At 34.7% G+C, this 12,988-nt stretch overlaps 1 pseudogene across 1 annotated transcript; it reads left to right on the forward strand.

Annotated features, from left to right (window-relative positions):
- Positions 1-6,898: 6,898 nt before the first annotated feature.
- LOC143622135 (squalene monooxygenase SE2-like) lies at positions 6,899-11,331 on the forward strand (annotated as a pseudogene). Its single transcript, XR_013151635.1, has 8 exons — positions 6,899-7,114; positions 7,970-8,081; positions 8,165-8,339; positions 8,413-8,581; positions 8,663-8,874; positions 9,706-9,981; positions 10,879-11,157; positions 11,311-11,331. The product of XR_013151635.1 is annotated as a squalene monooxygenase SE2-like (transcript).
- Positions 11,332-12,988: the final 1,657 nt, after the last annotated feature.

Consider the following 12,988-nt stretch of genomic DNA (forward strand, 5'->3'; position numbering starts at 1 on the left):
AGATGAGTTGGAGCTAACGTCGATTTCAGACGGAGATATTAACCACCTTGTTTAAACTAGTACGATTCTGGCGAGGTCGAGGTTGGCCGGCGTGGTGGTGACGGTACATTCGATTTTCCAACGAGTTTGCCAGAGAACACCATCGGTTTAATAGAGAAGAAGGGGTTTGTTCTACAATAGCACATGAGAAGATGATGGGGTTGATGGAGAGGGAGAAGGTTGAAGATGATGGTGGATGGGTGAAGGTTGAAGATGAAGTTGGTGGTGAGTGGGTCCCACTTTATTTCTTTTAATATAATTATTTTATAAAAGTAATATATACTCCAATGCCACATCATTAGAAATAAATAAATCATTGCCATGTAATCGCCACGTCATACGGCACATCAACCAAACTTAACGAGGTTAACTATTCGTTATATTAGGATTGTTGTGGGTAACAAAACTGAAAGTTGGGATTATCACCGGTTAGGTTGTTAGTTGGGATTATTATTGGCCAGCATTCAATAGTTTGGATTAATAGAATCCAATTTTCCTTTTAAAACATCCATAACTTTTTCATACAACATTTTTTTAAAAAAAAATTCACCATAATAACAAGCGTTTTTTTATCTTTAATATGAATATCATATTGTTATATAAAAATAAAAAAATAGTGTGTTTTTTTTTATATTGTGTTATTTGGTTGTTCATTTTGTTTTTTAATTAGGTTTTTCTATGCATTGTGTTATAGATTTTGATTATTGTGTTTTTCAATTGGTACTTATATTAAATATAACAATTAAAACAAAGATTACGTTATTGTGTCTTTTTGTTCGTTATTGTGCACAACATTTGTCTTTCTACTTATCATTGTGTTGTAGTCATTGTGAAATACGTTCATAGTCTTTTGTTCGGGATTACATGTGTCATTCACTTAATTTGAGAAAAATAGTATTACATTCATTGTGTATTATGTAGTTTTCATTGTGTTTTACGTTTTAAGTCATTGTGTTATATGTATTCACCATTTTGTCTTACGTTTCGGATCATTGTGTTATATGCATTCATCATATGTTTTACGTTTAAGGTTATTGTGTAATTATGTTTTAGGTATTAGATAATTTGTTGTTATTTTATCATTATATTTACAAATTATGATTACATAACGATGTTATTAGTATTTAAAAAAAAACACAATGACAAAAAAACAAAAAAAAAAAGAAAGAAAGACACAATGATAAAAAAAGGCACAACGGTAAGCAAAAAAAACACAATGATGTAATTTTTGTTTTAATTTTTTTATAACAAAATGATACTCATATTAAAGATAAAAAAACACTTATTATTATAGTGAATTTTTTTAAAATATCATATGAAAAGGTTATAAACGTTTTAAAATAATGGGGGAATTAACATGTGACTTATATGTGAAGAGAGAAAATATGTACTATTACTTTTGTATTCTTTTTTCTTTAGTACCTACTTAACACATGCCAATTAATTATGGCTTCTCACCATTCTCATTTTTGTTGCCCTTTGTTGAATAACTTAACCTTTTTTTTAATACCTGAAATATATTTTGAAAATTTTAAAATTTAAAACAATCAATGTATATTCACCAATTAGGTTGATTTTACATTTTATAATCGTTTTTTAACAAACTTTTGTGTTACTGACGGGTCACCGACCTACTTGATCATCTTCATTCCCCAAGTTTGGAATCAAGGGGTACTAGGGGTGTACGTCCCCGAAGGAAAACGCATACATCAATCCCAACCCAGAGACCTCCTTTAGAAGGAACCCGCAATAAATGAGAAAACCTCCTAACCTGACTTAAAACCACTATATTTTTTGTTACATCTAAGACTTAAATCAACAACCTCTCACTTTCATTCATATTCTAAAATAGTTATAATGAGTGAAACAAAACTATATTATTATAAAACCTGAAAATCAAACTTGGGTGCTGCTTGTTTTTTCAAAGGTAAAATGCCTGCAGTGTGCAGACCACATCTGCAGACACCTGTAGTAGAAGAGGTGGACCAAACCTCTGCAGCATGTAAGAAAAAGACTGTTTGTTTTTAATGTCTGCAAACTACTAAAATAAACAAAGATTTAACTACACTGAAGAAACCAATATTCCAGTGTTATCGAACCAAATAATTTCCAGAATCTCCAATGCAAATAATATGCAAAACGAGTTTCATGTATACAAAAGAAGTTTCAAAGCACAATAAATATGTGTGTGTATATCATATCATCATCATCATCGTACTCAGTATATCCCACCAATAGCAAAGCTATGGTAGGGTCTGAGGAGGGTAAGATGTAGGCAGCCTTACCTCTACCCCATAGGAATAGAGAGGCTGCTTCCGGTGAGACCCCCGGCTCGATAGTAGTCTTGCATCAAGCCTTGGACATAAGTCACATAGCACTCAATCATCGGGACACCGGCTGATCGGTGCATGTACCCTTATCTTTCAGCTATCAACGTCACTACATGATGCCTGATTAACTGTTCGTCACTTTTAACGTTATTTTCCCGAGATTAGTAAAATAACGTCAAAATTAGTGCAATTTCACTTTTGCCCACCCGAGGGTTCACACATATATACATCATATGTGCGCACCGCAAGCAGGGCTATGTGTGTGTATATATATATATATAACAGTAATATACAATAACTACCTGAACCGACATCTTCACTACTACAACCCGAACTAACATCTTCATACTTGCAACCTAAAGTGGCGTCTTCATACTTGCAACGTAAAGTGACGTCTTCAAACTTGCAACCCAAGCCAACGTCTTCAGTTTTGCAACCCGAATCGACGTCTTCATTCTTGCAACCAGAAATTTAGTAACCGCCTAACAAAACATGATATTCCATTAATATAACAAACTAACAAACAATAAACACGCTAATGCATATGACAAAAATAAACCCAAACATTCAATATCTACAAGATCTTCATTAGATCAAAAACATTCAACAACATTTCTATTAAACACATAAATCAATTCCAAGTAACAAGCAACAAAATCTTCATTAGATCTAAACTTTCTACAAATTTTTTTCAACTAAACTAATAGTAATTGAACAATTATGCAAAATTATAATTGAACTAAAAACTAATAAGAATTCAACAAATCAATATTTATAATACAAACTTTTTCAACTAAAAACCTAGTAAGAACCTAATTGAACAAATAAATTAATAAGAATTCAATTAACAAAACCCTAATAACATAATTGTACAAATCAATTAACAAAAAACTTCAAAAAAACTAATCAATTAACAACTCGATTGAACAATTAATTAAAATGAATTTAGCTAACAAAAACATAATAACCTAACTGAACAAATCAATTAACGAAAACCTAAAAAATACCAATTTACAACTCAATTAAACAATCAATTAACAAAAACCTAATAACCTAATTGAACAAATCAATTAACAAAAACCTAAAAAAACTAATTAATTAACAGCTCAATTGAACAATCAATTAACACAATGAGTAAAGTGCTAAAATCGTCCATAAGGTTTAATCAGCAATGCGATTTAGGTCCAAAAAGTCTTTTTTTTTTGCATATGGACCATTAACGTTTCCTAATTCTTGCCCATTAGGTTCAAATCATTACCTATGTTAGCTTTCTATGTTAACTCAATGGTATAAATGCTTTTTAGCTTATTTACTACTTCATTCTTTTTTCCCCTTTTATGTAATTTCTTATAAAACTATTTGATCATTCTCAATTCTCAACTCCCAACAACTCAAAATTAACCTCCAAAGCAAGATCAAATCCTACAAAGCAAATCAAATCAAATCCTAATTTTCTCTACACACAATTCCTTTTGCTTCATGTTTTTTACGACGAACAAGGAACAACAACAATCACATTCACTCCACTGCCATCAGCAAAGCCTAACATCATAGAAGTCAATTCGATTTCGAAGCACATAATTAATTTAGAACAAAATTGAAGCAAATATTATTGAAGGGAAAGAAAAATAGGGTTCAAACGCACGATTGTAGGCCATATAAATAGTCTACTATTATCAATTTCGCCGTCGCCGTCTAATTTCCGGCCACACTTGTCAAACGTCGATTCGAGCACATTTGAGATAAGTTATTTTTTTTTTGTCAGTCTACTCATTTTGATCCATTAAATAAAAGCCGTAAGGCTTCAATTGTTAAATGTGATGAACGAACACGAATTTTTTATTTGAAATTTGTGGAAATTCTAGGGTTTAGTGTGGAAAGGTGAACTGAAGCCCGGTAAATATCAGATAGCCTGGTTTGTTTTGTTGGAACTGGGGTATGGTTGGAGATTAGGGTTTCGATGGAAAAAGAAGCATGCCTTTTGGACCTTGTGGTGGTGATTTGGGATTGCGCAGGCGGTGGTGGTATAGTCTTTCACTGGGGAAGGGGGTGCCGGACTCCCTGTGGTGGGGCAGCGGTGGTGGGGTTGATCGAGGAAGGGGGAAAATTGATTGTTATGTATATAAAAGTTTTTTTTGACATTAATGTAGATGTAAAAAGACTGGAATGCCCTTCTATACCCTAGTGAAAAGTCATTTTATCCTTAACTTAACGACAAAACTAAACAAAGTTAATGATTTGGACGTAACTGGCAAAAAGTAAGAAATCTCAATGGCCCATATGCACAAAAGAAACTTTTTGGACCGAAGTCGCATTATTGACTAAATCTCAAGGAACCTTTTGGCACTTTACTCTAACACAATTAATTAACAATTAGTGCACCAAGAGAGGTCGTAGGAGCAGTTAGCGGCGGAGCAGCGCCGACAAGGAGCAGTCGGCGTCGAAGCAGCGGCTGTGGGAGGAGGAGTAGAGAGGCTGGCGGCCAGTGGCGGATCTTGAACATCTAGTATGGATGGGCCGAAATTCACGAGAGCCATAAAAATTTTGTTTTCCCCTACTTCTATGTTTTGGGTCGGCAATTCGGTTTGGGTCAGGTCAAACAATAAAAACGTACTATATTCAATCAATCAACGCAAATACCAATTCAATAATTTAAATTTAAATTCAATCATTCAAATTACCACCGTTTTTACACAAATAATATGAATGGGCCGGACTCAAATCTCAATGACGAATTGATATAACTCACCAAAACGTAAACACACAATAACTAATATTGAATAAATCTCAATATTATATAGAGGAAATAAATTCTAAAACCTCTATTTCACGTAACTCGTGTTTCTTTAGATGAATCCTAACTCGTTTGCATCTCGTGTGTGTTTCTAATGTCTAACCATAACTCGGTTTATATATATTAACCTAACTTGCTAGCCAAAACTTTACCAAATATAATAAAACTTTAATTGCAACCTCAAAAACCCATTACATATTAATGAATCTCGCGGGCCCAGTAGGTCCGACCCGGTTATCTACACGTGGCAGGCCTATTAAGATGGTTACATCCAATAAGATCTTTGCTTATTTTTTGTACCGGGCTTTATTTTTTAACATTTCGTGGCCGGCCCGGACTTAAATAAGATGGATGAGCCAAACTCAAATAACATGGATGAGCCGAACTCAAATAACATGGTTGGGCCAGACTTAATAAATATAATTTTTTTTGGAATTTTTCCAGTAAAAATACACTACTAAACGAAAAAGATGATGGGGCCGCGGGCCGGTTTGGCCCAAGAAAAGAACCGCCCCTGCCGACGACGGTTTGCTTGAGAGAGAGAGAGATGCCTGCGCGGTGGCGGCAGTTGGAGGGGGAGTAAAGGCTGGTGCGATGACGATTGTTCAGGAGGAGGAGAGGCAGCGGTGTTAGGGTTGAAGGGGAAGGAGAAAACAGTTTCTTGTAACTAGGGTTGGAGGAGAAGAGAACGGATATGTTTATGTCTGATGAAAAAAAGAATAGGAGAAGAGGTTATAAGTCACAGGTCGATGTCCTCTGAAAAAATAGGGCACACAAACCTTTTTTAATGAAAGGTTTTTCAAAAAACAAATACACTGCAGATCACAACGTCTACGCGGCCCAGAGAAAATAGGTTAGAAAGGGCTTTTGAGAAAAAATAAACAGCCTCTTAACAAAATAACAAAACTTAAGCCAAAATAATAATTTAATATTTTGTAGTTGTATTTTGTTTCAATAACATAGGAATGATGACTAAGGTGTTATTTGTTTTTTCAGAAGTAAAATGTTTGCAATTTGCAAGTCACATCTGCAAACATCTGTATAAGAAGAGGTGGCAAAATCTCTGCAGTCTGCAAGAAAAAGATTGCTTGTTTTTTTTAACTTATGTAGATTACTAAAATAAACTGGTGGTGTACGAGCTGTGGTAGTGGGGGCGATGGTGGATGGTGGTGCAGGACGGTGATAGTCGTGGTGGAAGGTAGTGGTGGTGGATAGTGGTGAACGATGGTGGATGGTGGTGGATGATGGTGGTAGACGGTGGCGGACGGTGGCGGACGGCGGTGGTGGACAATGGGTGTTGGTAGATGGTGGTGTTTAACCCTTTGCAGACCTTAGAATATCTTATAAGTGGATGAGTCAAGTCTGCACCAAAAAGACTTCGTGCAGAAATTTTTAATGTAACATATTCGAAAAAACAAACAGTCTGTGGATGATAATGTCTGCGCGTGGTAAACGCGACGGAGACAAAAGAGACTATGTAACCAAAAACATCAAAATCAAAATCAAAATCACCATCAACGGTTACCATTCTATCTCACAATAGCTAATTCGAGTATAGCAGGTGTTAAAAAAATAATAATTAAATAATTTAATTGTTTCAAGTCTCGTGAGTTTCTTCTCTTCTCTCTATATATAAATCACTTTTATCACTACTTTCCACCGAGATCCAGCGAAGCCTAACAGCACACGCACTTGTCGTCAGCGGCAACGACGGCATTGGTCTCGTATCCTACAAATGGCCGATCAATTCCTAATCGCATCCGTCATCGGATTCATATTAATATACGCATTCTTCGTTCTCAAATCTGCTCGCAAAGCTCTTCCACCCAATTCATCAACCACCAAAACAGTCAGCATCAATGGTGAATGCAGATCCGAAGACGACGACGCTGACGTCATCGTCGTTGGAGCCGGTGTTGCCGGTGCTGCTCTCGCTCATACTCTCGGCAAGGTATAATTAATATATCCTTCCTTTAAGATTATTTCAGTTCGATCTACAAGTGAATTTGACAGTGCTTATATAGGTTTTATTAGCTAACAAGTTATGATGTGATTGACTACATGTTTAACAGTGTCATATTGACCTATTTGTAGTTTTGTGTGTTGTGGAAGCAATTGTTTATTGTGTAAAAAGTAGTATAATAGCATGTTTGAATTGGCCGGCCAATAAGCAAGTAATAATACGATGAAATTAGGGCTTGCAATTTCTGACCTGTTTAAGACACGATTAAACCTGTTTAAGGAAAAAGTACACTATTTTTTTAATAATTAAAATTAGAAGTTTAGGCTCCATCATTTCTCCTTATTGGTATATGAAACATACAACTGTGTTATAGATATGAGATTATGATATATAAAGTAGTTAAACGAGTTGTATTCATGTTTGATACTTGTGTTAATTGCGTCATCATTGACCTGTTAAACACGATAAGATCTGTTTTGCCAGCCCTAGAATCCTAGGTGAAATAGATGATGCTCTTAGTGAAAGCCAAATAGCTGGAAGCTTTAGCAGGCAACAACTATCAATTCAATCTGGCATCATAAGAAGTTAAGAACTAACTGTTACACTCACCAACAGTTAATTTCATACCATCCTAACTTATGGCCTTTTGTCCTCAGTTTATATTATTTATATTCAAGAAATGTGTTTTGGGGACTTTTTGATATCAGAAAACTGGTTCTTTGTTGCATTATACAAACAAGAAATCTTTCATTGACATTGTACATGCCAACAGTAACAACGAATGAGACGGTTTTTTGTGTATGGGACCGTGCAACTTATGTTTGGTAATGCTTTGGATTGTAGGATGGGCGCACGGTGCTTGTAATTGAAAGAGACCTTACAGAGCCTGATCGAATTGTTGGTGAACTGCTTCAACCGGGTGGTTATCTCAAACTGATTGAGTTGGGATTAGAAGGTGCAATAAGGAACAATCGTTAAAGCTTTAATTGAATCACTGAGGACTCTTTTACATTTATTTATCTTTTCTTTTTAATGCAGATTGTGTTAAACATATTGACGCTCAAAGGGTTTTTGGATATGCACTTTTTAAGGATGGAAAGAATACTCGGCTCTCTTATCCTTTGGAGAACCTTCATGCTGATGTGGCAGGCAGAAGCTTTCATAATGGTCGATTTATACAGAGAATGAGGGAGAAAGCCTCATCACTTCCTAAGTATGATTTTTTCTTTCTATTCGTAACTAACATCTGCTTTCATGACAATTTCATTAATGTTATACATTTATAGTGTTCAATTACAGCAAGGAACTGTCTCATCTCTTCTTGAAGACAATGGGACTATTAAAGGCGTGATGTACAAAACTAAAACTGGAGACTTAGTTAAAGCATACGCGCCTCTAACCGTTGTATGTGATGGTTGTTTTTCAAATTTAAGAAGCTCCCTTTGTAATCCTCAGGTAATAATAACTTCCAGCTTATCATATACTTACTGTAACTGTTATTTTAGTGAAACCATTGACATGATAATGTATGTGTAGGTGGATGTACCCTCATGTTTTGTTGGTTTGATATTGGAAGACTGCCATACGAGAACCATGGGCATGTTATTTTAGCAGATCCGTCTCCCATTTTGTTTTATCGAATCAGTAGTACTGAAATTAGATGTTTGGTTGATGTACCTGGTCAAAAAGTACCCTCACTTTCAAATGGTGATTTATCCAAGTATTTGAAGACCTTCGTTGCTCCACAGGTATCATTACATTACAAATTTCTTCTTCTGTTATTATGACAACATAGAACGCACGTATATTTGGATACTTTCCAAGATATGAATATTGCTACTTCATATTCTGTTTCAGTGTTTGGATAAACATGTTCTGTTTCTTTTGATTATTTAGTGGTCAGATAATCAAATTTTGGGTGATGAGTTTTAATATTAATTGCAACAGAACTGTTTTATAATCAAATTTTGGGTGATGATCTTTTCTTCTGATTATTTAGTTTTATATATAGTTTCAGTGTTATGGATAAACATGTGTTGTGCATTCATTTATGTTCGTGAACGTTTGTTTATTTGCGCCTGTTGTCTTCATTCGTTTATGTTTAATTATAGTCTTTTGTTTACGTTGTGTGTTTATATTTCATTTAATTCTTTCAGGATTATAACTTTTTAGTCTTGTTTTATTAATAGTTTAGGCCCGATGTTCATTTTTACTTTTAATTGGTGTTCGCTCATTATGTCTATTCTTCTATGTTCAGTTATCTTCGATCGTACCGTTCGTTTATGACATTAACAAACACAAACACGCTGATTTTCTTAACTAACGAACACAAACAAGGAAAACTTGGTTGTTTAATTGCTCGTGTTCGATTGTTTGTTCTGTTAAAGTTAAATGAATGAACACAAACATGTCATAAACAAACGGTTCACAAATGTAAGCGAAGCCTAAAAACATCTATTTGGTCACTGTATATATTAATTTCTTCGTAACCATTTGACTACTACAACTTCAAGAAGCTTTTTTATCACTTATTGTTTTATAAAACACTATCTTAGTTATAGTTGGTTTATTATAAATAGATTCCTTCAGAATTGCAAGAAGCTTTTGTAGCAACGGTTGATAAAGGACATATAAGGACAATGCCCAATAGAAGCATGGCAGCTGCACCTTACCCAACCCCAGGTGCTTTGTTAATGGGTGATGCATTCAACATGCGCCATCCTTTGACAGGTGGCGGAATGACGGTAGCTTTATCTGATATTGTTGTTCTACGCAATCTTCTCATGCCTCTACATGATCTCCATGACTCGTATACTCACTGCAATTATCTTGAGTCGTTTTACACTCTGCGTAAGGTTAGTTTTTTTTCATAATTCTTTTTATCGCATATCTTAATAGACTAGAGGATATTTGCTTATGAATCGGGCTGCCTTTTATATCAAACGGGTAAAAAAAATAGATAACAAGGACGCTGGTCAAATTGGGAGAATTCATAGTGTATGTAGGGCTGTTCAAAAAGATTGTGGCTCGCTTGATAAAACTCACTCGAAATGGGCTCGGTTGTAAGCTTGATCCAAGGTTGGCATGGATGATTACTCGCTTGTTGGCATGTTTAAATTAAAGCCCAAACATTTGTGTATATAATTACAACTTAAAACTCTATGGCATTTTTTATTTAAAAAAGTATTAAAAGTTCTCTTATAATTGAAAATTCTCTTAACAATGAAAATTTTCGTTTGGCTCATTCAAAAGTGAAGCCCAAATTTTAATATGTTCAAATTATAACCCAACTTTTAATATATATGGATTATGACATTTGTAGTTTATGATGAGTCACCAGATGCCTTGAGCTTTTGACGAGCCGATTTGAAGCTCAACTTTTTTAGCTCGTTAAGATAGCCGAGCCGGATTGGCTTGGTTTGTTAATGAGTGGAGCCTGGGCTCGTTTACAGCACTAAGTGTATGCTATGAATTAATTTACTGAATTTATTTTAAAATTTTGACTAGTACTAAAAATAATATATATTATACTGCATATTTGACACGCTTATTGTGGATAAAAAAGTGAAACCTGGACAAAAAAATGTTTTGGTAAACCCGACCTTCCCTACACTATTCAAACGTTCTAGAAACTCACCAGTTCTGACTCGCTTCCTTTATCCAACCCACTCGACCCACTCAGTGATCGCCTCTAACGAGTAATATTTGTTTCTACAATGGCTTCCTAAAATATATGTTTACTGATATTGCAGCCAGTGGCATCCACAATCAACACATTAGCAGGAGCTTTGTACAAGGTTTTCAGTGCTTCACCCGATGAAGCTAGACAAGAAATGCGAGAAGCATGCTTTGACTATTTAAGTCTTGGAGGTGTGTTTTCAAACGGGCCCATATCTTTGCTCTCGGGCTTGAACCCTCGACCTTTAAGTTTAGTTGTACATTTCTTTGCGGTCGCGATATATGGTGTCGGCCGCTTGATACTTCCTTTCCCCTCCCTTAAACGAATGTGGATCAGTGCACGATTGATCTCGGTTAGTGTAACTTTCACTTTTCTTTTTTCCTTCTAACTGTTGACCAAATTGGTTGACCTGGTCTATGTTTTATCTCAAGTGATCGAATCAAAAGCCACAAAGTCTATTTTAAAGCAAACAACTTTTTCTGTTGCATTATTGTTTTGTTTAAAGATATGGGACTCTATAGAATAGTAATCAAAAGCCACAAAGTCTATATATATCACCCTTTTTAAGTTACCGTTTTTTATAAGAAACCACCATTTTTTTAGAAAATTTTCAAATAGTTTGGTGATATTAAAATATTTAATAGTAGAATTATTAATTGCTTCCATACAAAAAAAATAGGAACATATTAATTATATTGTTTTTGCAATTTTTCAGATTTTTTTTTTTTGCAATTAAAAATTTTTTTTCTCAGTTTTTACTAATTTTTTTAAAAATATTTTGTAATGTCAAAACTATTTAAAAATATAAAGAAAACTTAGATAATCTGCTATCCAGGTAAAATATCTAGGATTAGAACACAAAGGAAACTTTAGTGACCTGATTGGAACAAAATATTTTACGAGTGACCTGATTGGAACAATTTTAAATCTTGGTTGCTATTCTATAGAGTAATAACGAAAGATATAGATTAATATTATAACATAATTGTTTTTGACATATAGTTTTTTTTTATAATGAAAAAGGAAAAATATATTTTACCTGGTCAACCTAACCCACCTGGCCCATTTTGAACCGTTAACCAACTCATACGATATGCGTATAATCAGGGGTGTAAACTAGCCGAGCATGCGCTCGACTAGGCTCAAGCTTGGGTTGTTTTGACTTACGAAAGCTCGAGCTTGGCTCGACTAGGCTCAAGCTTGGGTTGTTTTTATAACTACTGCATGATTATATGCTGTTGATGTTGCATATTGGGTTTTCTTGGTCGTAGGTGCTCAGGAATGGATTTATGTGTGAAAATACACATTTTAAGTTGTAAAAGGTGCATAATAAACCCAATGGTGTATGGTACACCGTCGGTACAGGTACACCAAATGAAGCTGTATACGGTATCAAATACGCCATACAAAATGTGAAATGGCATAAGAAACACGGTCAATTTAAAAAAAAACATTTTGTTTATAGTTTTAGGTTGTTTCCTCATTGGTTTAATATTTAATCTCACTTAGTTATTACCAAGGCCATGGAGTGAAGTTGGAAGGTTCAATGAACTACGTGAAGGGCAAATCTTGGGTATTACTAATATGTCCTGTGTATATACTTTGAATAGATGCTACATCATGATCAAGTGTCAGGATGTATGAACACGTACAAATGATTCGATATTGTTTGGTGATTATTCAAGTGTTGAACTATATAGTGTTTGAAATAATCGTTGTTTATTGTCATTTTCGTTGGTCGTGACGTCTAATTAAGAGAAGTTGATAAAGCTATAAGGTGTAAATGTGTGTACATTTTTAAGTTTTGGAAAAGGTTGATACTAATTTCCTCAACATTTGAGTGCAGTTGCCAACATCATCTTTATCTTATTAGTTATAGAAGCTTGATATAGATGATAAATTATAAAGGCGCGTTCTGCACTATGGTTCTCTACTGCATACAATAATTACTCAAGAAGATAAAAGTCTAGCTCCACTTCTTCCATCTATTTCTACTTTAAAAGTTAAAAAATGACATCAAATATTAAGACCATAACATAACTAAAATCAAATATTAAGACCATAACATCACTAAAATCAACTCACAGTGGTGTAGGTAAGACAAGCTCACGTGGTGGAGGTGGGTCCTGAACAACGGCAAACGGGGGTAAGAAATTAGGGGTGATCAAGAGGTGGAGGGATGT

The sequence above is a fragment of the Bidens hawaiensis genome, unplaced genomic scaffold, assembly GCF_021521415.1.
Source record: "Bidens hawaiensis isolate Kalapana, Puna unplaced genomic scaffold, B.hawaiensis_p1.1 tig00003022_1, whole genome shotgun sequence".
Lineage (NCBI taxonomy): Eukaryota > Viridiplantae > Streptophyta > Magnoliopsida > Asterales > Asteraceae > Bidens > Bidens hawaiensis.